This window comes from Aotus nancymaae, unplaced genomic scaffold, assembly GCF_030222135.1.
Source record: "Aotus nancymaae isolate 86718 unplaced genomic scaffold, 86718_ANA_hifiasm-v0.15.2.pri h1tg000040l, whole genome shotgun sequence".
NCBI classification, from domain to species: domain Eukaryota; kingdom Metazoa; phylum Chordata; class Mammalia; order Primates; family Aotidae; genus Aotus; species Aotus nancymaae.
Window position 1 is genome coordinate 80,867,367 of NW_026988454.1, and position 27,419 is coordinate 80,894,785.

General features: G+C 40.5%; 1 pseudogene; it reads right to left on the reverse strand.

Annotated features, from left to right (window-relative positions):
* Nucleotides 1–23,063: 23,063 nt before the first annotated feature.
* LOC105728461 (zinc finger Ran-binding domain-containing protein 2-like) lies at nucleotides 23,064–24,077 on the reverse strand (annotated as a pseudogene).
* Between the last annotated feature and the right edge of the window lie 3,342 nt (nucleotides 24,078–27,419).

Here is a 27,419-nt window from a genome sequence, read left to right on the forward strand (position 1 = left end):
TTGTCTAGTGCCAGATTTCAAAGGGAAAGCTTCCAGTTTTTGCCCATTCAGTATGATATTGGCTGTTGGTTTGTCATAAATAGCTTTTATTATTTTGAGATACATTCTGCTGATATCTAGTTTATTGAGAGTTTTTAGAATAGGAGTGGTGAGAGAGGGCATCCTTGTCTAGTGCCAGATTTCAAAGGGAAAGCTTCCAGTTTTTGCCCATTCAGTATGATATTGGCTGTTGGTTTGTCATAAATAGCTTTTATTATTTTGAGATACATTCTGCTGATATCTAGTTTATTGAGAGTTTTTAGCATAAAGGGCTGCTGAATTTTGTCAAAGGACTTCTCTGCATCAATTGAGATAATCATGTGGTTATTGTCTTTGGTTCTGTTTATGTGGTGAATTACATTTATAGACTTGCATATGTTGAATCAGCCTTGCATCCCCGGGATGAATCCTACTTGATCATGGTGGATAAGCTTTTTGATGTGCTGTTGCAATCGGCTTGCCAGTATTTTATTGAAGATTTTTGCATCTATGTTCATCATGGATATTGGCCTGTAGTTTTCTTGCTGAGTCTCTGCCGGGTTTTGGTGTCAGCATGATGTTGGTCTCATAAAATGATTTGGGAAGGATTTCCTCTTTTTGGATTATTTGGAGTAGTTTCAGAAGGAATGGTACCAGCTCCACTTTGTATGTCTGGTAGAATTCGGCTGTGGACCCATCTGGACCTGGGCTTTTTTTGTGTAATGGGCTCTTACTTGCTGCCTCAACTTCAGACCTTGTTATTGGTCTATTCAGGGTTTTGACTTCTTCCTGGTTTAGGTTTGGGTGGAGGCAAGTGTCCAGGAATTTATCCATTTCTTCCAGGTTTCCTAGTTTATTTGCATAGAGTTGTTTTTAATCATCTCTGATGATGGTTTTTATTTCTGTGGAATCTGTGGTGATATCCTTTATCTTTTTTTTTTTTTTTTTTTTTTTTTTGCGTCTATTTGACTCTTCTCTCTTTTCTTTTTTATTAATCTGCATAGTGGTCTATTTTGTTGATCTTTTCAAAAAACCAGCTGCTGGATTTACTGATTTTTTTATGGGATTTTTGTGTCTCTATCTCCTTCAGTTCTGCTCTGATCATAGTTATTTCTTGTTTTCTGCTAGCTTTTGAGTTTTCTTGATCTTGCTCTTCTAGCTCTTTCAATTTTGACAATATCTTTTTGCTTCTCATGTGGGCACATATTGCTATATATTTTCCTCTAGAGACTGCTTTAAATGTGTCCCAGAGATTCTGGTATGTTGTGTCTTCGTTCTGATTGGTTTCAGAGAACATCTTTATTTCTGCCTTCATTTCATTGTTTATCCAGTCGACATTCAAGAGCCAGTTGTTCAGTTTCTATGAAGCTGTGCGGTACTGGGTTGGTTTCTGAATTCTGAGTTCTAACTTGATTGCACTGTGGTCTGAAAGACTGTTTGTTATGATTTCCATTCCTTTCCATTTGCTGAGGAGTGATTTACTTCCAATTATGTGGTCAATTTTAGAGTAGGTGTGATGTGGTGCTGAGAAGAATGTATATTCTGTGGATTTGGGGTGAAGAGTTCTGTAAATGTCTATTAGGTTTGCTCAGTCCAGGTCTGAGTTCAAGTCCTGGATATCCTTGGTAATTTTCTGTCTTGTTGATCAGTCTAAAATTGAAAATGGGGTGTTAAAGTCTCCCATTACTATTGTGTGGGCATATAAGTCTCATTGTAGGTCATTGAGAACTTGCCTTATGTATCTGGGTGCATATATATTTAAGATCACTAGTTCTTCCTGTTGCATTGATCCTTTTACCATTATGTAATGTCCTTCTTTGTCTCTTTTGATCTTTATTGCTTTAAACTCTATTTTACCAGAGATGAGAATTGCATCTCCTGCTTTTTTTTCTTTGCTCTCCATTTCCTTGGTAAATCTTCCTCCATCGCTTTAATTTGAGCCTTTGTGTATCCCTGCATGTGAGATGGGTTTCCTGGATACAGCACACCAATGGGTTTTGGCTTTTTATCCAATTTGCCAGTCTGTGTCTTTTAATTGGGGCATTTAGTCCATTTATGTTTAGGGTTAATATTGTTATGTGTGAATTTGATACTGCCATTATGATGGTAGCTGGCTGTTTTCCCCGTTATTTGATGCAGATTCTTCATTGTTTTGATCTTGCTCCTCTAGCTCTTTCAATTTTGATGATAGGGTGTCAATTTTAGATCTCCCCTTTCTTCTCATGTGGGCACTTATTGCTATATATTTTCCTCTAGAGACTGCTTTACATGTGTCCCAGAGATTCTGGCATGTGGTGTCTTCGTTCTCGTTGGTTTTGAAGAACATCTTTATTTCTGCCTTCATTTCATTGTTTATCCAGTCAACATTCAGGACAAAGTTGTTCATTTTCCGTGAAGCTGTGCGGTTCTGGGTTGGTTTCTGAATTCTGAGTTCTAACTTGATTGCACTGTGGTCTGAAAGACTGTTTGTTATGGTTTCCATTCTTTTGCATTTGCCGAGGAGTGATTTACTTCCAATTATGTGGTCAATTTTAGAGTAGGTGTGATGTGGTGCTGAGAAGAATGTATATTCTGTGGATTTGGGGTGAAGAGTTCTGTAAATGTCTATTAGGTTTGCTCAGTCCAGGTCTGAGTTCAAGTCCTGGATATCCTTGTTAATTTTCTGTCTCGTTGATCTTTCTAGTATTGACAATGGTGTGTTGAAGTCTCCCACTATTATCGTGTGGGAGTCTAAGTCTCTTTGTAAGTCTTTAAGAACTTGCCTTATGTATCTGAGTGCTCCTGTATTAGGTGCATATATATTTAGGATCGTTAGCTCTTCTTGTTGCATTGATCCTTTTACCATTATGTAATGTCCTTCTTTGTCTCTTTTGATCTTTGTTGCTTTAAAGTCTATTTTATCAGATATGAGAATTGCAACTCCTGCTTTTTTTTGCTCTCCGTTTGCTTGGTAAATCTTCCTCCATCCCTTTATTTTGAGCCTTTGTGTATCCTTGTATGTGAGGTGGGTTTCCTGGATACAGCACACTGATGGGTTTTGGCTTTTTATCCAATTTCCCAGTTTGTGTCTTCTGATTGGGGCATTTAGTTCGTTTACATTTAGGGTTAATATTGTTATGTGTGAATGTGATCCTGTCATTTTGATGCTAGCTGGCTGTTTTGCCCATTGGTTGATGCAGATTCTTCATTGTGTTGATGCTCTTTACCATTTGGTATGTTTTTGGAGTGGCTGGTACTGGTTGTTCTTTTCTATGTGTAGTGCCTCTTTCAGGAGCTCTTGTAAAGCAGACCTGGTGGTGATGAAATCTCTGAGTACTTGCTTGTTCACAAAGGATTTTATTCTTCCTTCACTTATGAAGCTTAGTTTGGCTGGATATGAAATTCTGGGTTGAAAGTTCTTTTCTTTAAGGATGTCGAATATCGGCCCCCACTGTCTTCTGGCCTGTAGGGTTTCTGCTGAGAGATCTGCTGTGAGTCTGATGGGTTTCCCTTTGTGGGTAACCCGACTTTTCTCTCTGGCTGCTGTTAGCATTTTCTCCTTCATTTCAACCCTGGTGAATCTGATGATTATGTGCCTTGGGGTAGCTCTTCTTGAGGAATATCTTTGTGGTGTTCTCTGTATTTCCTGGACTCGAATATTGGCCTGCCTTGCTACGTTGGGGAAGTTTTCCTGGATAATATCCTGAAGAGTATTTTACAGCTTGGATTCATTCTCTTCGTCACATTCAGGTACACCTATCAAATATAGGTTAGGTCTTTTCACATAGTCCCATATTTCTTGTTGACTTTGTTCATTCCTTTTTACCCTGTTTTCTCTAATCTTACCTTCTCGTTTTATTACATTGAGTTGATCTTCGACCTCTGATACCCTTTCTTCTACTTGGTTGATTCGGCTGTTCAAACTTGTGAATGCTTCGAAAAGTTCTCGTGTTGTTTTTCAGCTCCATCAATTCACTTATATTCCTCTCTAAGTTGTCCATTCCCGTTAGCATTTCCTCAAATCTTTTTTCAAGTTTCTTAGTTTCTTTTCATTGAGTTAGAACATGTTCTTTTAGCTCACAGAAGTTTCTTATTATCCACCTTCTGAAGACTGATTCTGTCATTTCATCACACTCATTCTCCTTCTAGTCTTGTTCCCTTGCTGGTGAGGAGTTGTGATCCATTGTAGGAGAGGCATTCTGTTTTGGGGTGTTTTCATCCTTTTTACATTGGTTTATTCCCATCTTTGTGGATTTATCCACCTGTCATCTTTGTAGTTGCTGACTTTCTGATTGGGTCTCTGAGTGGACATCCAGTTTGTTGATGATGAAGTTATTTCTGTTTCTTAGTTTTTCTTCTAACAGTCTGGCCCCTCTGCTGTAGGCCTCCTGAGGCCCACTCCAGGCCCTGCTTGCCTGGGGATCACCTGCAGCAGCTGCAGAACAGTAAGGGTTGCTATGAGTTTCTCTTCTGCTTTGTACCAGAAGGATACCTACTAGATGTCAGTCTGAGCTCTCCTTAATGAGGTGACTCTTTGGATATACGGGGGTCAGGGAGCTGCTTGAGGAGACAGTCTGTCCTTTATAGAAGCTCAAGTGCTGAGCTGTGAGCTCTGTTGTTCATTCAGAGCTGCTGGGCAGGTATGTTTAAGTCTGCTGCAGCAGAACTCATAACCCCCTTTTTTTCCCAGGTGTTCTGTCCCAGGGAGTTAGGGCTTTATTTATGAGTTTCCACTGTGCTGCTGCCTTTTTTTTTTCAAGGCTGCCCTGCCCAGCTAGGAGGCAGCCTCACTGTCTGCCTCCAGAGGCTTTGCTGAGCTGCTGTGGGCTCCGCCCAGCTGCCATGTGAACTTCCCTGCAATCCCGTTTATATTGATGTAGTTAGAACTGCCTCAGCAGTGGTGGTGTGCCTCTGTAATGATGGACTCTCTCTATAATGGTGGGTTGACTTGGCAACGGTGGGTTGCCTCGGCAATGGCAGGTTGCCTCAGCAATCGCAGACTGCGTCCGTAGTGGTGGAGTGCCTCGGTAATGGCAGACGCCCCTCCCCCACAGAGCTGGACTGTCCTGGGTTCAGCTGTGCTTGCTGTGAAACTCAACCCAGAGTGTTTCTAATTGCTGTTTTTTTGTTTTTTTGTGGGGGTGGGACCAGCCTGGCCTGATCACCTGGCTCTCTGCCTCAGAGCCTTTTTTTTTTTTAGTTGAACGGTTGGCTCTCTCCCAGGTGTTCTGGTCGCCTGTTGAAAAGGCACCTGGATCTGTGTGATTCCCTGTGCAGTGACCCACTGCACCAGCTGAAACAGCAGCTCTGAGATTCGTGGTGCTTTTTTCCCTGGGAATCTCCTGGCCTGGCTCCCTGTTTCAGTCCCCCCCCCCCTTTTTTTTTAATCAGATGAATAAGTGACTCTGCCTTCCCGGAGCTCCCCTTGCTGGCTAACAGGCGACCCAGTCCTGTTTACTCTGCACTAGGAACTGCCACACCGGGCCACCGGCAAAACAGCTGCACTAGCCAAAACAGCCTCACTGGTGACCCGTGGGGCTCCTCTGCCTGGGAATCTCCTGGTCTGTGGGCAATAAAAATCCATCTGGAAATTTGGCGTCCACTCACCGTCTGAGCTTTCACTGGGAGCTGCAATCCTGAGCTGCTCCTAACTGGCCATCTTGGATCTGAGCATCAACTTTCCAGTTTTAAACACATGAAAACAAACCCACATCAAGGCACATCATCTTGAAAATTTGGAATATATAACAATGTAGGAAAAGCTCCCCAAAATTTTCAGAAACTTTTTTTAATACACTATTTACAAAGAATTAAAAATTAGAATGGTTTTAGGCTTCTCAACAGCACTGACAGAAGCAAGAAAATAATGGAGCAATATCTTCAAGCTTTGAAAGACAAATTATTTCTCTATAAGCACCTGTTCAGGCCAGGCACAGTGGCTCAAGCCTGTAATCCCAGCACTTTGGGAGGCCAAGGCGGGCTGATCATGAGGTCTAGAGTTCAAGACCAGACTGGCCAACATGGTGAAACCCCATCTCTACTAAAAAATACAAAAATTAGCCAGACATGGTGGCTTCTGCATGTAATCCCAGCTACTTCAGAGGCTGAGGTAGGAGAATTGCTTAAAAAGGAACCAGGATGTGGAGGTTGCAGTGAGCCGAGATGGCACCACTGTGCTCCAGCCTGGGCTACAGAGTGAGACTCCATCTCAATAAATAAATAAATAAATAAATAAATAAATAAATAAATAAATAAATAAAAGCACCTGTTCACATGGATCCCCATCCCACTGAATTAATTTGCCATCCACAGAGCTATTGACAACTAGCTCTTTCCTCTTGCCTTTTCACTTACCAGGTGGAAGTGATTACAGACTTAATTTCTTTGAGGGGTTATTTAGGTTGGAGAGGGCACCTTTGTAATGCAGAAGTCATAACGTTCAACAGAGACAGTAAAAAAAAATAGCTCCCAGCGTTTCACAGTGGAGAGAGAGATAATTTAATGTCAGATTTTAAAGGAATTCAAACCATCACTTATTTTGTCCAATGAGGAAACTGTGGCTCTAAGAGGTTAGAGGGTTAACCAAATTCAGTTAGTTTTTTTTAGTTTGTAGCAGAGCTGAAAGTAGGCACTAAGCATTGCAACACCAGGCCTCTCTTCCTCCCCTCTATCCTACTGCTAGTAGTGTCAGTGGCAAATACAAGCCAGTTCAAGGAAACATGGCCTCAGGGAGGAGTACTAAGGACCAAGCACCAATGCATCCTTGACATTTTCTACAAATTGCTTAATTATAGGGCTTCATTTATTCACAGAAACTGCCTCTCTTGTACATTGCCCAACACACACACTGTCTGATGGAGATAATTTATCATTATCTGAATGCACTCAGGGTGGTCAGTTTCAGCCATAGTGAAGAAAAGAGAAACCCAGGGTGAAGGGCAGAAGCAGCCCTTCTTGTTTTACTCTCCAGCCCTTCACCCCCTCCGATCAGCCCAGGTAGATCCACTTTCATTACATTTATGTTTAAGGTAAAATCTGGAAATCTTGGTCAAGCAGCCCTGCTTATCAGTGGGTTCTTAATAACCCATTTTTTTTCAAACTTCATTTGATGGATCCAAAATATGTTTGATATTATTATAAAGTACCCTTATCAGTCCTACTGCTAAAATGACACTGCCCAAAAGTGAAAGGTGTTAACAACAAAGTCTCTAGAACCAGAAATAAGTATGTTTAAATCTAAAACCCATTACTTTCAAGCCATGCTGCCATGTCCAACTAATTCTCATTAAATAATATCTTACTGAGCACACTAGACTGTAGGAATGCAAACAGATAGGGGTTTACCTTTCCTGGCTTCACGCTTGTGAGGCAGAGCCAGACACTAACATCTATTATTCAAGTTAATGTAAAGAATTAACCAGTACAAGTGCTGTGAAGGCAGGTCCCTGGAATAATGAGAGTACCCAGAGAAGGCTTTGCTCTAGTTACAAAGGTCAGGAAAGTCTTCCTCTAGGAAGGGCAACTGGAGCTGAGATCAGAAGCATGAGTGGGCAGTAAGTGAACAAAGTAAGGAGAATCTGGCATCCCAGGCAAAGGTGTGGTGCAGAAGGACCTTGACTTTGACCAGTACAAGATGCTGAGTCTTTACAGTCCAGACAAGGGAGGAGCGGCACACAGTGAGGTCAGAAAAATGAAAAGGGGCTGTGGCCATAGTGAAGAGGTTTGTCATTCTAAGGAGGATTGGGAGCTGTGGGGCATGGTCTGATTTATGTGGAGGACAGACTGGGGAACAGCACAGATACAGGCACACAGGTAGAAGGCCAGGAGGTAATCCACACAAGCACTGTGATAAGAATATCAATGGAAAGAGAAAACAGAAGCTAAGGGATATTTAAGAACTAAAATCAGCAGGTCTGAATGTTAAGTCAGATATGAGAAGTGAGAGAAAGAGATAAACCAGGGCCCACTCATAGGACATTGGCTTGTGTGACTGAATAGGGGGTCACACCATTCTTTGAAAAACAAAATGTAAGGAGGAGCAGACTGGTGATTTAAACCTCTGAGCCTCAGTTTCCTCATCTGTAAAATGGGAAGAGTCCTACCTATATCACAATGTTGTTTAAAGCATTAGAAAACATTCCTAGAGATTGGATCCAAGATGGCTGGTTAGGAGGAACTCGGGATTGCAGCTCCGAGAGAAAGCACAGAGGGTGAGGGGATGCTGCATTTCCAGATGGATTTTTACTGCCCACAGACCAGGAGATTCACAGGCGGAGGAGCCCCATGGGTCACCAGCGCCACTGGTTTGACCGGCGTGGTTGCTTGGCCTGCGCCCTGGGGCAGCGGCTCCCTGTGCAGAGTGAGTGAGACTGAGTCCCCTCTAAGCCAGCAAAGGGAGCCGAAACAACGAGCCAGGCCAGGACATTCCCGGGCAAAAAAGTGCCATGAATCTCAGAGCCGCTGCTTCAGCTGATGCAGCGGCTCCCAGGGCAGCTGATTTTTACTACCCACAGACCAGGAGATTCAGAGGCGGAGGAGCCCCATGGGTCACCAGTGTCACTGGTTTGACTGGCATGGCTGCTTGGCCTGCACCCTGGGGCAGCGGCTCCCTGTGCAGAGTGAGCGAGACTGAGTCCCCTCTAAGCCAGCAAGGGGAGCTGAAACAGGGAGTCAAGCCAGGAGATTCCTGGGCAAAAAAAGCGCCACGGCAAAAACAACTGAACCCGAGATGGTCCAGCTCTGTGGAGGAGGGGTGTCCTCAATTACAGAGGCACCCTGCAGTTCCCAGGGCAATCTGCCATAACCAAGGCATCCTGCCACTACAGAGACTCCGTCACTACAGGGGAGGGCCAATATAGCAGAAGCAGTTGTAACTACACCCATATAAACAGGACTTCAGGAAAGTTCACACGGAAGCTGGGCAGAGCCCACAGCAGCTCAACAAAGCCTCTGCAGGCTGAGTGTGACTAGGCTGCCACTTTGTGGGCAGGGAAAATGGCAGCAGGACAGTGGAAAATCATAAAGCCCTAACTCCTGGGACAGAACACCTGGGGGGAAGAAAAGGGGGATTATGAGTTCTACTGCTGCAGACTTAAAAGTACCAAAATCAGAAAGACAGCAACTACAAAGTCGACAGGAGGATAAATCCACAAAGATGGGAAGAAACCAGAGCAAAAAGGATGAAAACACCCGAAACCAGAACACCTCTCCTCCTACAAGGGAGCACAATTCCTCACCAGCAAGGGAACAAGACTGGATGGAGAATGAGTGTGATGAAATAACAGAATCAGCTTTCAGAAAGTGGATAATAAGAAACTTCTGTGAGCTAAAAGAACATGTTCTAACCCAATGCAAAGAAACTAAGAACCTTGAAAAAAGACTTCATGAAATCCTAACAAGAATGGACAACTTAGAGAGGAATATGAGTGAATTGATGGAGCTGAAAAACACAACACGAGAACTTCATGAATTAGGCACAAGTTTCAACAGCCGAATCAACCAAGTAGAAGAAAGGGTATCAGAGGTCGAAGATCAACTCAATGTAATAAAACGAGAAGGCAAGATTAGAGAAAACAGGGTAAAAAGGAATGAACAAAGTCAACAAGAAATATGGGACTATGTGAAAAGACCTAACCTACATTTGATAGGTGTACCTGAATGTGACGAAGAGAATGAATCCAAGCTGTAAAATACTCTTCAGGATATTATCCAGGAAAACTTCCCCAACGTAGCAAGGCAGGCCAATATTCGAGTCCAGGAAATACAGAGAACACCACAAAGATATTCCTCAAGAAGAGCTACCCCAAGGCACATAATCATCAGATTCACCAGGGTTGAAATGAAGGAGAAAATGCTAACAGCAGCCAGAGAGAAAAGTCGGGTTACCCACAAAGGGAAACCCATCAGACTCACAGCAGATCTCTCAGCAGAAACCCTACAGGCCAGAAGACAGTGGGGGCCGATATTCGACATCCTTAAAGAAAAGAACTTTCAACCCAGAATTTCATATCCAGCCAAACTAAGCTTCATAAGTGAAGGAAGAATAAAATCCTTTGTGAACAAGCAAGTACTCAGAGATTTCATCACCACCAGGTCTGCTTTACAAGAGCTCCTGAAAGAGGCACTACACATAGAAAAGAACAACCAGTACCAGCCACTCCAAAAACATACCAAATGGTAAAGAGCATCAACACAATGAAGAATCTGCATCAACCAATGGGCAAAACAGCCAGCTAGCATCAAAATGACAGGATCACATTCACACATAACAATATTAACCCTAAATGTAAACGAACTAAATGCCCCAATCAGAAGACACAAACTGGGAAATTGGATAAAAAGCCAAAACCCATCAGTGTGCTGTATCCAGGAAACCCACCTCACATACAAGGATACACAAAGGCTCAAAATAAAGGGATGGAGGAAGATTTACCAAGCAAACGGAGAGCAAAAAAAAGCAGGAGTTGCAATTCTCATATCTGATAAAATAGACTTTAAAGCAACAAAGATCAAAAGAGACAAAGAAGGACATTACATAATGGTAAAAGGATCAATGCAACAAGAAGAGCTAACGATCCTAAATATATATGCACCTAATACAGGAGCACTCAGATACATAAGGCAAGTTCTTAAAGACTTACAAAGAGACTTAGACTCCCACACGATAATAGTGGGAGACTTCAACACACCATTGTCAATACTAGAAAGATCAACGAGACAGAAAATTAACAAGGATATCCAGGACTTGAACTCAGACCTGGACTGAGCAAACCTAATAGACATTTACAGAACTCTTCACCCCAAATCCACAGAATATACATTCTTCTCAGCACCACATCACACCTACTCTAAAATTGACCACATAATTGGAAGTAAATCACTCCTCGGCAAATGCAAAAGAATGGAAACCATAACAAACAGTCTTTCAGACCACAGTGCAATCAAGTTAGAACTCAGAATTCAGAAACCAACCCAGAACCGCACAGCTTCACGGAAAATGAACAACTTTGTCCTGAATGTTGACTGGATAAACAATGAAATGAAGGCAGAAATAAAGATGTTCTTCAAAACCAACGAGAACGAAGACACCACATGCCAGAATCTCTGGGACACATGTAAAGCAGTCTCTAGAGGAAAATATATAGCAATAAGTGCCCACATGAGAAGAAAGGGGAGATCTAAAATTGACACCTTATCATCAAAATTGAAAGAGCTAGAGGAGCAAGATCAAAAAAACTCAAAACCTAGCAGAAGACAAGAAATAACTAAGATCAAAGCAGAATTGAAGGAGATGGAGACACGAAAAACCCTACAAAAAATCAATAAATCTACAGCTGGTTTTTTGAAAAGATCAACAGAATAGACAGCCCACTAGCCAGATTAATAAAAAAGAAAAGAGAGAATAACCAAATAGATGCAATAAAAAATGATAAAGGGGATATCACCACAGATTCCACAGAAATTCAAACCATCATCAGAGATTATTAAAAACTCTATGCACATAAACTAGAAAACCTGTAAGAAATGGATAAATTCCTGGACAGTTGCCTCCTCCCAAGCCTAAACCAGGAAGAAGTCGAAACCCTGAATAGACCAATAACAAGGTCTGAAGTCGAGGCAGCAGTTAAGAGCCTACCACCCAAAAAAAGCCCAAGTCCAGATGGGTTCACAGCCGATTTCTACCAGACAAACAAAAAGGAACTGGTACCATTCCTACTGAAACTATTCCAAATAATCCAAAAAGAGGGAATCCTTCCGAAATCATTTTGTGAGACCAACATCATACTAATGCCAAAACCCGGCAGAGACTCAACAAGAAAACAAAACTACAGGCCAATATCCATAATGAACATAGATGCAAAAATCTTCAATAAAATACTGGCAAGCTGATTACAACAGCACATCAAAAAGCTTATCCACCATGATCAAGCAGGATTCATCCCGGGGATGCAAGGCTGGTTCAATATAAGCAAGTCTATAAATGTAATTCACCACATAAACAGAACCAAAGACAAAAACCACATGATTATCTCAATTGATGCAGAGAAGTCCTTTGACAAAATTCAACAGCCCTTTATGCTAAAAACTCTCAATAAACTAGATATCAACAGAATGTATCTCAAAATAATAAAAGCTATTTATGACAAACCAACAGCCAATATCATACTGAATGGGCAAAAACTGGAAGCATTCCCTTTGAAATCTGGCACTAGACAAGGATGCCCTCTCTCACCATTCCTATTCAATATAGTATTGGAAGTTCTAGCCAGAGCAATCAGGCATGTAAAAGAAATAAAGTGTATTCAATTTGGAAAAGAGGAAGTCAAGTTGTCTCTATTTGCAGACGACATGATTGGATATATCTAAAAGACCCCATCATCTCAGTCCAGAATCTCCTGAAACTGATAAGCAACTTCAGCAAAGTCTCAGGATACAAAATCAATGTGCAAAAATCACAAGCATTCCTATACACCAATAACAGACTTAGCCAAATCAAGAACGAACTGCCATTCGCAATTGCTACAAAGAGAATAAAATACCTAGGAATACAACTAACAAGGAACGTAAAGGATCTTCTCAAGGAGAACTACAAACCACTGCTCAATGAAATAAGAGAGGACACAAACAGATGGAGAAACATTCCATGTTCATGGTTAGGAAGAATCAATATCGTGAAAATGGCCATACTGCCCAAAGTAATTTACAGATTCAACACTATCCCCATCAAGCTACCAATGACCTTCTTCACAGAACTGGAAAAAACCACCTTAAACTTCATATGGAACCAAAAGAGAGCCCGCATAACCAAGTCAATTCTAAGCAAAAAGAACAAAGCGGGTGGCATCACACTACCGGACATTAAACTATTCTACAAGGCTACAGTAATCAAAACAGCATGGTACTGGTACCAAAACAGAGATATAGACCAATGGAACAGAACAGAGGAGTCGGAGGCAACACAACATATCTACAACCATCCGATCTTTGACAAACCTGACAAAAACAAGCAATGGGGAAAGGATTCCCTGTTTAATAAGTGGTGTTGGGAAAACTGGCTAGCCATATGCAGAAAGCAGAAACTTGACCCCTTCCTGACATCTTACACTAAAATTGACTCCAGATGGATTAAAGACTTAATCATAAGACCTAACACCAGAAAAACCCTAGAAGGAAACCTAGGCAATACCATTCAGGACATAGGTGTAGGCAAGGACTTTATGACCAAAACACCAAAAGCATTGGCAACAAAAGTCAAAATAGACAAATGGGACCTAATCAAACTCCACAGCTTCTGCATGGCAAAAGAAACCGTCAATAGAGTGAATTGGCAACCAACAGAATGGGAAAAAATTTTTACAGCCTACCCATCTGACAAAGGGCTGATATCCAGAATCTACAACAAACTAAAACAGATTTACAAGAAAAAAACAAACAAGCCCATTCAAAAATGGGCGAAGGATATGAACAGATACTTTACAAAAGAAGACATACATGAGGCCAACAAGCATATGAAAAAATGCTCATCATCACTGGTCATTAGAGAAATGCAAATCAAAACTACATTGATATACCATCTCGCGCCAGTTAGAACGGCGATCATTAAAAAATCTGGAGACAACAGATGCTGGAGAGGATGTGGAGAAATAGGAACACTTTTACACTGTTGGTGGGAGTGTAAATTAGATCAACCATTGTGGAAGACAGTGTGGCGATTCCTCAAGGACCTAGAAATAGAAATTCCATTTGACCCAGCAATCCCATTACTGGGTATATATCCAAAGGATTATAAATCGTTCTACTATAATGACACATGCACACGAATGTTCATTGCAGCACAGTTTACAATAGCAAAGACCTGGAACCAATCCAAATGCCCATCGATGATAGACTGGACAGGAAAAATGTGGCACATATACACTGTGGAATATTATGCAGCCATCAAAAACGATGAGTTCGCGTCCTTTGTAGGGACATGGATGAACCTGGAAACCATCATTCTCAGCAAACTGACACAAGAACACAAAATCAAACATCGCATGTTCTCACTCACAGACGGGTATTGAACAATGGGAACACATGGACACAGGGAGGGGAGCACTATACACTGGGGTTTGTTGGGGGGGAGTTGGGGGATAGCGGGGGGTGGGGAGTTGGGGAGGGATAGCATGGGGAGAAATGCCAGATGTAGGTGAAGGGGAGGAAGGCAGCAAATCACACTGCCACGTATGCAACTATGCAACAACCTTGCATGTTTTTCACATGTACCCCAAAACCTAAAATGCAATAACAAAAAAAAAAAGAAAAAAAAAGAAAACATTCCTAGAAAATGAAGCTGCCACACAAAGTGGTGTATGGTTCTCCCCCAAGTAAATGGGAGCAATTGTTATAGTCTTCTTTTTCTTGATCTGATTAGAAATTCAGGATCTCAGATATTCATTTCTTTTCACCCTCTTCTCTCATGGCTCTGCCAAATTGCTGGTTTACTGATCTAATTACCCTAAAGTCTCTAGTACTCCATAGTTGTAAACTAGGCAAGGTGGCAATTGCTCTTCTAAATGGATTATTGTAAATGTCACTGCTACAGTGAAGCTCACAGTGGCTCATTTGGCTGTTCAAGGGAAAAAATCTACTGCAAATGCAGCTCCCATTACTTGCCAAATGTTCGTGCACAAATGCATTTATTTTACCAGGATTGTAGTGTTAAGTCATTTAAGGGGAATGGGAAAATACCACTCACAATTGAAAGAGAGAAAAAATAGCATGTATACAGCACTCCAGAGTTTATAAAGCTCCATGTATCAATCGGAACCCACACTGGGTGTAGGATGCTGAGGGGAGGAGAAACAGTAGGCATGTTCATGATTATTTTTAAAAGTAAGGTTAACTTAGAAAAAGTTACTTGCTCAAGTTTACAAAACAAGGAAGTATGCATTTATGTCACTAAAATACAAGTGTTGAGGCTCCCGATTCTCTCATATGTCTATCAAAATCCCCCAACTGCCAACACTAAACCATACAATGCAAACCATAAAAACTATACAGCTACTGAACAAAGGAGAGGGGCAAGATCAAAACTCATTTGAACTTTCACAATCATATTTTATCAATTCATAATTGCTTGACTATTATATGTGGTTGTCACTAATAAACAAGATGTAATGAGCCACTGCTACCTGCCAGACCAAATGTTAAACACTTCATTTGTACTGTTTCACTGAACCTTTACTTTCAACAAAGGTGCTTTCAAAAATCAGAATTATGAAAGTAAGACGAAAAAAATGGAAGCTGACAAAGCTTAAGTTGCTTAAACCTGCTCCTAAATCCTAGTCTTTTCCAAAGCCATTCTACTAGACTGCCATGCTTCTGCAGGATATATTGTATTCATAGCAGAGTCAAATACAAATAAGGACAAGACAGTGAGTACTTTTTAGTTCTTCTGGGTTTTTTGGGAAATTCAAACCATGTCTCCCCTTGTCCTAAAAGCATTTAATGTAGTTTCACCCATTCAATAAGCAAACAAGCATGAACTCTTATCTGGCCAGATACAACTCTGGTTTCTCTGCAATGGTACTTTCTGTGTAAGGAATATTCATATCTCAAATGCTGATCCTCATTCTGCTGCTTACTGGCCTAATAACCTTGGGTGACTTAGCAGCTCAGACACTTAATTTAGTAGTCTGTGAAGTGGGGTTGACAATAGTTCCAATACCATAAAATAAATGAACCATTTGCAAAAAGCACTTGATATGGTCCCTGGTACATGGTTAGTATACCACACATATTAGTGGTGATTATTTTTTATTTTGATAATCCTTGTGATCACAAAATAGAGGTTAGCTACATTCCACAGAGAGGAAACTGGTTCCAAGACATAAAGCGTTTTGTTTAATTTCACACAGCTTATTAATGATAGAACAAAGATAAGAAAGCAACTTTCCTAAATGCGACAGGGCAAAATTTTGTTACTAAAACCTCCAGCAACTCTCTGAGGAGCGTGGGTCTTGGCAGCTGGAGGATTCTGAAAGTAGAAGTGGGGAGAAGCCAAACTGCTCATCAGAAAGGGTTGAGAGATCAAGAGGTCTGAGGATGATTCAGAAGTGAGAAGAAAGGGCAAAGAAATCAAGTATGCATGGGGAGGGTCAGTGAAAGGGTGGGTGGAGGAGGAAGGGAAAGGGAGAAGGAGAATATGTTCAAAGGGATTTGAGAAATTTACTCCCGATACACAATGTAAACTTTCTCTACCTTTGACGTTCGAAATCATCATGAAAATCCAGACTACATACAAATGCACGTGTGTCTACAGACTAAAAGACAGCAAACCCCTGTATAACAAGGTAAGTGAGGGAAACATTGCACACAAGGGCAGCCCCCATCTAGGCATGTCAGGGGAAAGCAATTGGCCCCATGCTGTACGTTGGGTGAGAGAGAGGAAAGATGTTATGGAATTAGGTTGTATTTACTAGATGTGGCTGAAGACAAAAAGAGAGTGAGGAAGAAAAATCACCCAATTCTGCATGATCTGAGAAAATCTGAGGAAGAGTTTTGGCTTCCAAGATACCATTCTTAGTATAACCAGCTTATAAAGTGGAAGTGGATTATACATTCACAAAGCTGGCCAGCCAACAGGTCCCAAAGCCTAGAAGAGAATCACTCAGGCACATGCTCCCTAATAAACTTGGGAGGCACATGGATGATTTAGAAAGGAAGATGACAGAGGTAGAACTGGAGAATTGTCATTACTGTTCCTAGTTGTGTTTTGCCATCCTAACTATAAGCAAACCAGGGATTTCCTTACAGCACACTGGAAAATCATAAAATCCCCTTATTTCTGTACTTTGCTTTTTTTTGCCAAAAATATAAATTATACAAAACAGAATCTATATTCTCTACATGTTTGCTGAGGTTCAAATGCTTAGATTGCTGTGTTTTAAAATCATATTTGCTGAGATATTGTTTGTTCTTATATCCTTTGGCCTGAGCATAGCAATAATTGCTTCCACCTGCTGGTAGAAAGTAGCAAGAGAGATGAAAGAAGAGGCAATGCAGGGAGGAGGGTGGAGGTGGTCAGGAAATAAAACTAGATTAAGAAAGCTAATCTCACTTGAACAAATATATCTGTGCCATGCCCCTCCAGAAGAGGCATTCACCACAATGCTCTCTTTATCCTGCCTTCTCTATATAGGCCTCCCCTACCCCATTCAAAATGTACTATATACAAGGCTTGGTGGGGTGGGAGAAATATAAATGAAGTCAAACTATCTGGATGTGAGTTTGAACTTCTGCCACTTATTAATTGTGGTTTTGTAAGTGAAAGCTTTCCCCTCACCTATGAAATAAAGCTATGAGTTTTGCTTGTTTGTTTTTGTTTTTATTTTGAGATGGAGTCTTGCTCTGTTGCCGAGGCTGGAGCACAACAGTGTGAGGCTCACTGCAACCTCTGCCTCCTGTGTTCAAATGATTCTCCTGCCTCAGCCTTCGGAGTAGCTGCGGTTACAGGCGCACACCACTACGACCAGCTAGTTTTATATAATTTGAGTAGAGATAGGGTTTCATAATGTTGGCCAGGCTGGTCTTGAACTCCTGATCTCAGGTGAGTATGAGATCATTACCTGGGTGCAGTGGCTCACACTTGTAATTCCAGCACTTAACCACTGTGCCTGACCAAGGGTATGAGTATTTTCAACTAGTTTTGTCAATGACATAATGCAAGCGCTCTGTATGTTTCCATGAATATCCATTACCATGCACAGACAAAAGTCACGGATGTGTCTTTTTTTAATTGCATTCTAGGTTTTGAGGTACATGTGAAGAACATGTGAGATTGTTCCATAGGTACTCACATGGCAGTGTGATTTGTTGACTTCCTCCCCATCACCTATATCTGGCATTTCTCCCCATGCTATCTCTCCCCAACTCCCCACCCCATGCTGTCCCTCCCCTATTTCCCCATGACAGACCCCAGTGTGTGATGCTCCCCACCCTGTATCCATCTGTTCTCATTGTTCAACACCTACCTATGAGTGAGAACATGTGGTGTTTGATTTTCTGTTCTTGTGTTTGCTGAGAATGATGGTTTCCAGGTTCATCCATGTCCCTACAAAGGACGCAAACTCATCGTTTATGATGGGTGCATAGTATTCCATGATATATTTGTGCCACATTTTCCCTGTCCAGTCTATCATCAATGGGCATTTGAGTTGGTTCCAGGTCTTTGATATTGAAAACTGTGCTGCAATGAACATTCGCATGCATGTCCTTATAGTAGAATGATTTATAATCCTTTGGATATATACCCAGTAATGGGATTGCTGGGTCAAATGGAATTTCTATTTCTAGGTCCTTGAGGAATCGCCACACTGTCTTCCACAATGGTTGAACTAGTTTACACTCCCACCAACAGTGTAAAAGTCTTCCAATTTCTCCACATCCTCTCTAGCATCTGTTGTCTCCAGATTTTTTAATGATCGCCATTCTAACTGCTGTGAGATGGTATCTCAATGTAGTTTTGATTTGCATTTCTCTAATGACCAGTGATGATGAGCATTTTTTCAGATGTTTGTTGGCCTCATATATGTCTTCTTTTGTAAAGTGTCTCTTCATATCCTTCACCTACTTTTGAATGGGCTTGTTTGTTTTTTACTTGTAAATCTGTTTTAGTTCTTTGTAGATTCTGGATATCAGAACTTTGTCAGATGGGTAGAGTGCAAAATTTTTTTCCCATTCTATTGGTTGTCGATTCACTCTAATGACTTTCTTTTGCCGTGCAGAAGCTGTGGAGTTTGATTAGGTCTCATTTGTCTATTTTGGCTTTTGTTGCCAATGCTTTTGGTGTTTTGGTAATGAAGTCCTTGCCTATGCCTATGTCCTGAATGGTTTTGCCTAGATTTCCTTCTAGGGTTTTTATGGTGATGAGAAGAATGTATATTCTGTGGATTTGGGGTGGAGAGTTCTGTAAATGTCTATTAGATTGCTTGGTCCAGGTCTGAGTTCAAGTCCTGGATATCCTTGTCAATTTTCTGTCTTGTTGATCTGTCTAATATTGACAATGGGGTGTTAAAGACTTTCACTATTATTGTGTGGGAGTCTAAGTCTCTTTGTAAGTCTTTAAGAACCTGCTTTATGTATCCAGGTGTTCCTGTATTGGGTGCATATATATTTAGGATCATTACCTCTTCTTGATACATTGATCCTTTCATCCATTATGTCATGTCCTTCTTTGTCTCTTTTGATCTTTGTTGCTTTAAAGTCTATTTTATCAGAGACGAGAATTGCAACTCCCGCTTTTTTTTGCTCTCCATTTGCTTGGTAAATCTTCCTCCATCCCTTTATTTTGAGCCTTTGTGTATCTTTGCATGAGAGATGGGTTTCCTGGATACATCACACTGATGGGTTTTGACTTTTTATCCAAATTGCCAGTTTGTGTCTTTTGATTGGGGCATTTAGTCCATTTACATTTAGGGTTAATATTGTTATGTGTGAATCTGATTCTGCCATTTTGATGCTAGCTGGCAGTTTTGCACGTTAGTTGATGCAGATTCTTCATTGTGTTGATGCTCTTTACCATTTGGTATGTTTTTGAGTGGCTGGTACTGGTTGTTCTTTTCTATGTGTAGTGCCTCTTTCAGGAGCTCTTGTAAAGCTGGTCTGGTGGTGATGAAATCTCTGAATACTTGCTTGTTCACAAAGGATTTTATTTCTCCTTCACTTCTGAAGCTTAGTTTGGCTGGATATGAAATTCTGTGTTGACAGTTATTTTCTTTAAAGATGTTGAATATTGGCCCCCACTCTCTTCTGGCTTGTAGGATTTCTGCTGAGAGATCTGCTATGAGTCTGATGGGCTTCCCTTTGTGGGTAACCCGACCTTTCTCTCTGGCTGCCCTTAGCATTTTCTCCTTCATTTCAACCCTGGTGAATCTGACGATTATGTGCCTTGGGGTTGCTCTTCTTGAGGAATATCTTTGTGGTGTTCTCTGTATTTCCTGGACTTGAATATTGGCCTGCTTTGCTAGGTTGGGGAAGTTTTCCTGGATAATATCCTGAAGAGTATTTTCCAGCTTGGATTCATTCTCTCCGTCACATTCAGATACACCTATCAAATGCAGATTAGATCTTTTCACATAGTCCCATATTTCTTGGAGACTTTGTTCATTCCCTTTTACCCTGTTTTCTCTAATCTTGCCTTCTCGTTTTATTTCATTAAGTTGATCTTCGACCTCTGATATCCTTTCTTCTGCTTGGTCAATTCGTCTGCTGAAACTTGTATATGCTTCAAGAAGTTCTTGTGTTGTGTTTTTCAGCTCCATCGATTCACATATATTCCTCTCTAAGCTGTTTATTCTCGTTAGCATTTCATCACATCTTTTTTCAAGGTTCTTAGTTTCTTTGCATTGGGTTAAAACATGTTCTTTTAGCTTATGGAAGTTTCTTATTAATCATCTTTTGAAGCCTGTTTCTGTCAATTCATCACATTCATTCTCCATCCAGCCTTGTTCCCTTGCTGGTGAGGAGTTATGATCCCTTGGAGGAGGAGAAGCATTCTGGTTTTGGGTGCATTCAATTTTTGTGTGTTTGTTTCTTCTCATCTTTGTGAATTTATCCACCTGTCATATTTGTAGTTGTTGACTTTCAGATTGGGTCTCTGAGTGGACATCCAGTTTGTTGATGATGAAGTAATTTCTTTGTCTTTCTTGTTTTTCCTTCTAACAGTCAGGTCTCTCTGCTGTAGGACTGCTAAGGTCCACTCCAGGCTCTGCTTGCCTGGGGATCACCTGCAGCAGCTACAGAACAGTAAGGGTTGCTGCCAGTTTCTTCTTCTGCTATCTTTGTCCCAGAAGGATACCCACCAGATGTAAATCTAAGCTCTCCTGTATGAGGTGACTCTTTGGATATACAGGTGTCAGAGAGCTGCTTGAGGAGACAGTCTTTCCATTATAGGAGCTCCAGTGCTGAGCTGTGAGCTCCATTGTTCATTCAGAGCTCTTGGGCAGGTACGTTTAAGACTGCTGCAGCAGAACTCATAAATGCCTTTTTTATTTTTTATTTTTTCCCAGGTGCACTGTCCCAGGGAGTTAGGGCTTTATTTATAAGTTTCTGTGGTGCTGCTGCCTTTTTTCAGGGCTGCCCTGCCCAGCCACGAGGCAGCCTAGTCACAGTCTGCCAGCAGAGATGTTGCTGAGCTGCTGTGGGCTCCACCCAGCTGCCATGTGAACTTTCCTGCAGTCCTGCTTATAGGGGTATAGTTAGAACTGCCTTGGCAATGGCGGCCCACCTCTGTAATGGCGGACTCTCTCTGTAATCACGGGCTGCCTCAGCAGTGGCAGGCTGCCTCAGCAATGGCGGACCACATCCGTAGTGGTGGACTGCCTTGGTAATGGCAGACACCTCTCCCCACAGAGCTAGATTGTCCCAGGATCAGCTGTGCTTGCTGTGAAACTCTCAATACAGAGCGTTTCAGATTGCTGTTTTTTTGTGGGGGTGGGACGAGCCGAGCCTGATCACCTGGCTCCCTGCCTCAGACCTCTTTTCTTTTTTTCAGTTGAATGGGCAACTCTGTCTCCCAGGTGTTCCAGTCACCTTTTGAAAAGGCGCCAGGATCTATGTGATTTCCCATGCAGCAACCCACTTCACCAGCTGAAACAGCTGCGCTGAGATCCGTGGTGCTTTTTTGCCCGGGAATCTCCTGGCCTGTCTCCCTGTTTCAGTCTCCTTTTTATCAGTTGAATGGGTGACTCTGTCTCCCAGGAGCTCCTATCGCCAGCTAAAACAGAGCCTGGACCTGTGTATTTTTTGCGGAGACCCACCTTGCTGGCCAAAACAGCCGTGCTGGTGACCTATGGGGCTCATCTGCCTGGGAATCTCCTGGTCTGTGGGCAATAAAAATCCATCTGGAAATGTGGCATCCACTCACCCTCTGCAATTTCACTGGGAGCTGCAATCCTGAGCTGCTCTTAATCAGCCATCTATCTTTTTATCTTTTAAACCAGAAAACAAAATGAAGCTCCTGTGACTAGATTTTGAGAAATAAACTCCAAAACATTTTAAGCCATGACTTATTTCAAATGAATAGGAAAATAAGGATTTTTGCTTACATCATGCAGAGATAAGCATTAATTTGTTATTCAGAAGAAAATTATATGCAGTGTTTTTATAGTTAACATCTTGAGGCAAATGTTCACTTAAATTCACAATGTCTCCACTGGCCTTTCACCAATAGAGTAATACATCTTAAAAGCTTACTTCAATTTGCTCATTAACTATGATTAAACTTTTCTACCTATTATATTTGATAACTAGATTTTAAAGACTATCACACAAAGCTTCTTAAAATATTGGTAAACATTTTGAAATGTTTTTATTAAGCAACCATATCAGCAGAGAAGTGATAAACTGTTAAACTTTCTTTTTTCCCCAAATTATGTATCAGAAAGGAAAATAAATACCACTTCTCTCCTTCTAGAGGTCACAAGATTCTTTTGCATTAAATGTGGTGAAGCAAAAAGTAAAGATGGATAAAAGAGAGACAATGATTCTAAGGTACTCTTAGCATAGGGAATTTCAATATTTCAATGATTCTAAGGCAATCTTAGCATAGGGAATTTCATTTACAGTTGGCTGCTTTGCAACATAGTTTACCTTTTTTTGGTGAGAATCACTTTGACATCTGTTAACAGCATAAACAGGTTGACTCCTTTTCCATAAATATGTTGCTTCCAACTAGTTTCCAGCCTTGCGTCCATGCCCAAAGTTCAGGAAAGTCTAGGTACTCCTGTCTTAGCCAATGGACAGGATGTATTTGAAAATGAGAAAAATGGGTTTAAATTAGGAAGAAAAGTACTTTGTTATAGATGAAATTGTTTTAAATGGCTGTAAATAATGAAAGAAAGAGCATCTATTTTGGGACATTATGGCTTAAAATGCTATTTACTTTTAGCTTCACAAATAAACACAGCTGTATGGTTTTGAAAAGCAATGAAAGGCATGCACCTCTACTAGCAGATTTAGCACTTCTGACCAAGTAAGACACCAACTTCTTTAAAAATATGCTTCATGCACTGTATTGGATTTTTTTAAGATGTAAATTTTAATGCATTGTTTCCTTCCTGAACTTGAACAGGAACCAGAATGGGATAATCCAGAAGATGACCTGTGGTATCTGGGTAAAGTAGTGGTGTTCGTAGGGGTTGGCCCTGGGCTCAGGATTTAGTGTTTTCACCAATCACCTGGCTTTGGGTGACTGTGATCTTGTTCGTCTTTTTTTGCAATCACCATATGAAGAAGATCTAGAATGACTTCTCTTTCTGTTCCTCCCAGGAGGATGATGAACTTGAATAAGATCTTTTTCATGGGAAAGAAGAGCCCCGGTGGGACCTGGAGCTGGATCTTTATTTTGATCCACAAGATCTAGAACGTTCTCTGGAACTGAAATGAGATCTTGACTGGGAACTGGAAGTACTTCTTGAATGAGACTTGGACCTAGACCTTGAACTTGAGGGGGAGGATGAGCGTGATGAAGATCATGAATGTGAAGATAGAGACTCTGAGTGACTTCGTGTTTTAGATTCTTCATCTTCACCCTCATCTAATTTATATTTAGAAATATCTTCATCCTCATCCTCTTCTTCCTCTGATTCTTTATCTTCAACTTCCTTTAATATAGATGCAAGACCAACTGCTTTCCCTCTTTACTTTTCTTTTACATCCAAATTCATCATATTCACCATCAGATTCTTCTCTTTCTATATATTCAACGTTTCCTCTTTCACTAAAACTGCCACCATATCCTGTTCTTTCTTCTAATTCAGTATACTTTGGAGTATTACACATATTACACTCTGATATTCTGGCCCAATTCATATTGATGCAAATTTTACACTTCCAGTCATTAGCACTAAATAGGCCTAGGCCCTTTTCTGCAAGTGTCTTTCCTATTTCAGTGTCCCCAGCTTTCATCATCGTGGCCTCAGTTGTTTTCTCCCGATCACATCAATTACAACTGTTTCTTCTAGCAAAGTTTACATTTCCACATTTTTGTCAGGGCAAATCCAGTCCTTGTCACTGACTTAGAAATTCTTGGTCAACATCTTAAACATCACCAGCACAGCCACCTGCAGCTATGTCTTCCAGCTTTGTTCTTTTTGCTTAGGATTGTCTTGGCTATATGGGCTCTTTTTTGATTCCATATGAAATTTAAAGGAGATTTTTCTAATTCTGTGAAGAAAGCCAATAGTAGCTTGATAAGGATAGCATTGAATCCATAAATTACTTTGGGGAGCATGGCTATTTTCATAATATTGATTCTTCCTATGCATAAGAATAGAATGTTTTTTCATTTGTGTCCTTTCTTATTTCCCTGAGCAGTGATTTGTAGTTCTCCTTGAAGTGATCCCTCATATTCCTTCTAAAACTATCCCAAACAATAGAAAAAGAGGAACAACTCCCTAACATATTTTATGAACCCAGCATCATCCTGCTACAAAAACCCAGCAGATAAAACAAAAAAAGAAAATCTCAGGCCAATATCCCTGATGAACATCAATGCAAAAATCCTCAATAAAATACTGGCAAACCAAATCCAGCAGCATATCAAAATGCTTATCCACCATGATGAAGTGAGCGTAATCCCTGGGATGCAAGGCTGGTTAAACACACACAAATCAATAAACATAATCCACTACATAAATAGAAATAATGGCAAAAACCACATGATTAACTCAATACATGGAGAAAAGGCCTTCAACAAAATTCAACACTCCTTCATGCTAAAACCTCTCAATAAACTAGGTATTGATGGAACTTATCTCAAAATAATAAGAGTTAGTTATGACAAGCCTACAGCCAATAACACAGAATGGGAAAAGGCTAGAAGCACTCCCTTTGAAGAAACTCACAAGACAAGGATACCCTCACTCACCATTCCTATTCCACATAGTACTGGAAGTTCTGGCAAGAACAATCAGGCAAGAGAAAGAAATAAAGGGTATTCAAATAGGAAGAAAGGAAGTCAAGTTGTCTCTGTTTGCAGATAACATGATTGCATATTCAGAAAACCGCATTGTCTCAGCCCAAATTCTCCTTAAGCTAATAAGCAACTTCAGCAAAGTCTCAGGATACAAAATCAATGTGCAAAAACCACAAGTATTCCTATACACAAATAATAGACAAACAGAGAGTCAAATCATGAGTGAACTCCCATTCACAATTGCTACAAAGAAGCTAAAATAGCTAGGAATACAGCTTTAAAGCTCTTTAATAAACTTTCTCTCCTGCTTTGAAACTTGAATCCATCTCTCCTTTGCCTTAAGCTCCTCTGTGAAATTCTTTCTTCTGGGAAGCCAAAAATTGAGGTTGCTACACATTGTATAGAAAACTACCACCACTAACAAGCATAGTATTGTTGAGGTAGTGAAAAAGACTGAAATCTAACTCAAGTTCCAGATACCAAATGCTGCAGGGAATGCCCAGAGGGAAGGGCTAGCAATATAGGGGATTTGTTTCACTAGAAAAAAAAATATTAAAATTTACATGGAACCAAAAAAGAGCCTGCATAGCCAAAGCAAGACTAAACAAAAAGAACAAATCTGGAGGCATCACATTACTCAACTTCAAACTATACTATAAAGCCATAGTCACTAACACAGCATGGTACTCTTATAAAAATAGATACATAGACCAATTGCAGAGAATGGAGAACCCAGAAAATAAGCTAAATACTTACAGCCAACTGATCTTCAACAAAGCAAACAAAAGCATAAAGTGGGGAAAGCACACCCTATTCAACAAATGGTGCTGGGATATTGGTAAGCCACATGTAGAAGAATGAACCTGGATTGTGATTTCTCACCTTATACAAAAATCAACTCAAGATGAATCAAGGACTTGAATCTAAGATCTGAAACCATAAAACCTCTAGAAGATAACATTGGAAAAAAATCCTTCTACACATCGGCTTAGTCAAAGACTTCATGACCAAGAACCCAAAAGCGAATGGAACAAAAACCAAGATAAATAGATGAGACTTAATTAAACTAAAAAGCTTCCATACAGCAAAAGAAAAAATCAACAGAGTAAACAGACAACACACAAAGTGGGAGAAAATCTTCACAATTCCTACATCTAACAAAGGACTAATATCTAGAATCTATAATACAGGGAATTCACACACAAAAAAGAAAAAAAAATCCCATCAAAAAGTGGGCTAAGGACATAAATGGACAATTCTCAAAAGAAGACACACAAATGGCCAAAAACATATGAAAAATGCTAAACATCAGTAATGATCAGGGAAATGTAAATCAAAACTACAATGTGATACCACCTTACTCCCATAAAAATGTCCATAATCAAAAAATAATAGATGTTCGTGGGGATATAGTGAAAAGGGAACACTTTACCATGCTGGCGGGAATGTAAACCTGTACAATCACTATGGAAAACAATGTGGCAATTCCTTAAAGAACTAAAAGTACAACTACCATTTGATCCAGCAATCCCACTACTGGGTATCCACCCAGAGAAAAAGAAGTTATCATACAAAAAAGATACTTGCATACACATGTTTATAGCAGCAGAATTTCACAACTGCAAAAATATGGAACCAGCCCAAATGCCCATCAAGCAAGTAGATAAAGAAACTGTGGTATATACATGCCATGGAATACTACTCACCATAAAAATGAATGAAATAATGGCAATTGCAGCAACCTGGATGGAATTGGAAGTAACTAAGGTATGGAAAACCAAATATATGTTCTCACTCATAAGTGGGAGCTAAGCTATGAGGATTGAAAGGCATAAGAATGATACCATGGACCTTGGGGACTCAGGGGAAAGGATGGTAAGGGGTTGAGATATAAAAGACAACCAATTGGGTACTGTGTATACTGCTCAGATGACGGGTGCACCAAAATCTCAGAAATCACCGTTAAAGGAATTATTCATGTAACAAACACCACCTGTTCCCCACAAAGCCCATGAAAATTTTTTAAAATGAGAAAAAAAGAAACTTAAAAAAACAGAGGTTATCAGCAACCAAGAGAACGGGAAAAAAATTTTGCAATCTACCAATCTGACAAAGGGCTAATAACCAAAATCGACAAAGAGCTTAAACAAATTTACGAGAAAAAAAAAACATCAAAAAGTGAGTGAAGGATATGAACAGACACTTCTCATAAGAAGACATTTATGCATCCAACAAACATATATATATATATAAAAGATCATCATCACTGGTCATTAGAGAAATGCAAATCAAAACCACATTGAGATACCATCTCACACCAGTTAATGGCAACCATTAAAAAAATCAGAAGACAACAAATCCTGGAGAGGATGTGGAGAAATAGGAATGCTTTTATACTGTTGGTGGGAGTATAAATTAGTTCAACCATTGTGGAAGACAGTGTGGTGATTCCTCAAGGATCTGG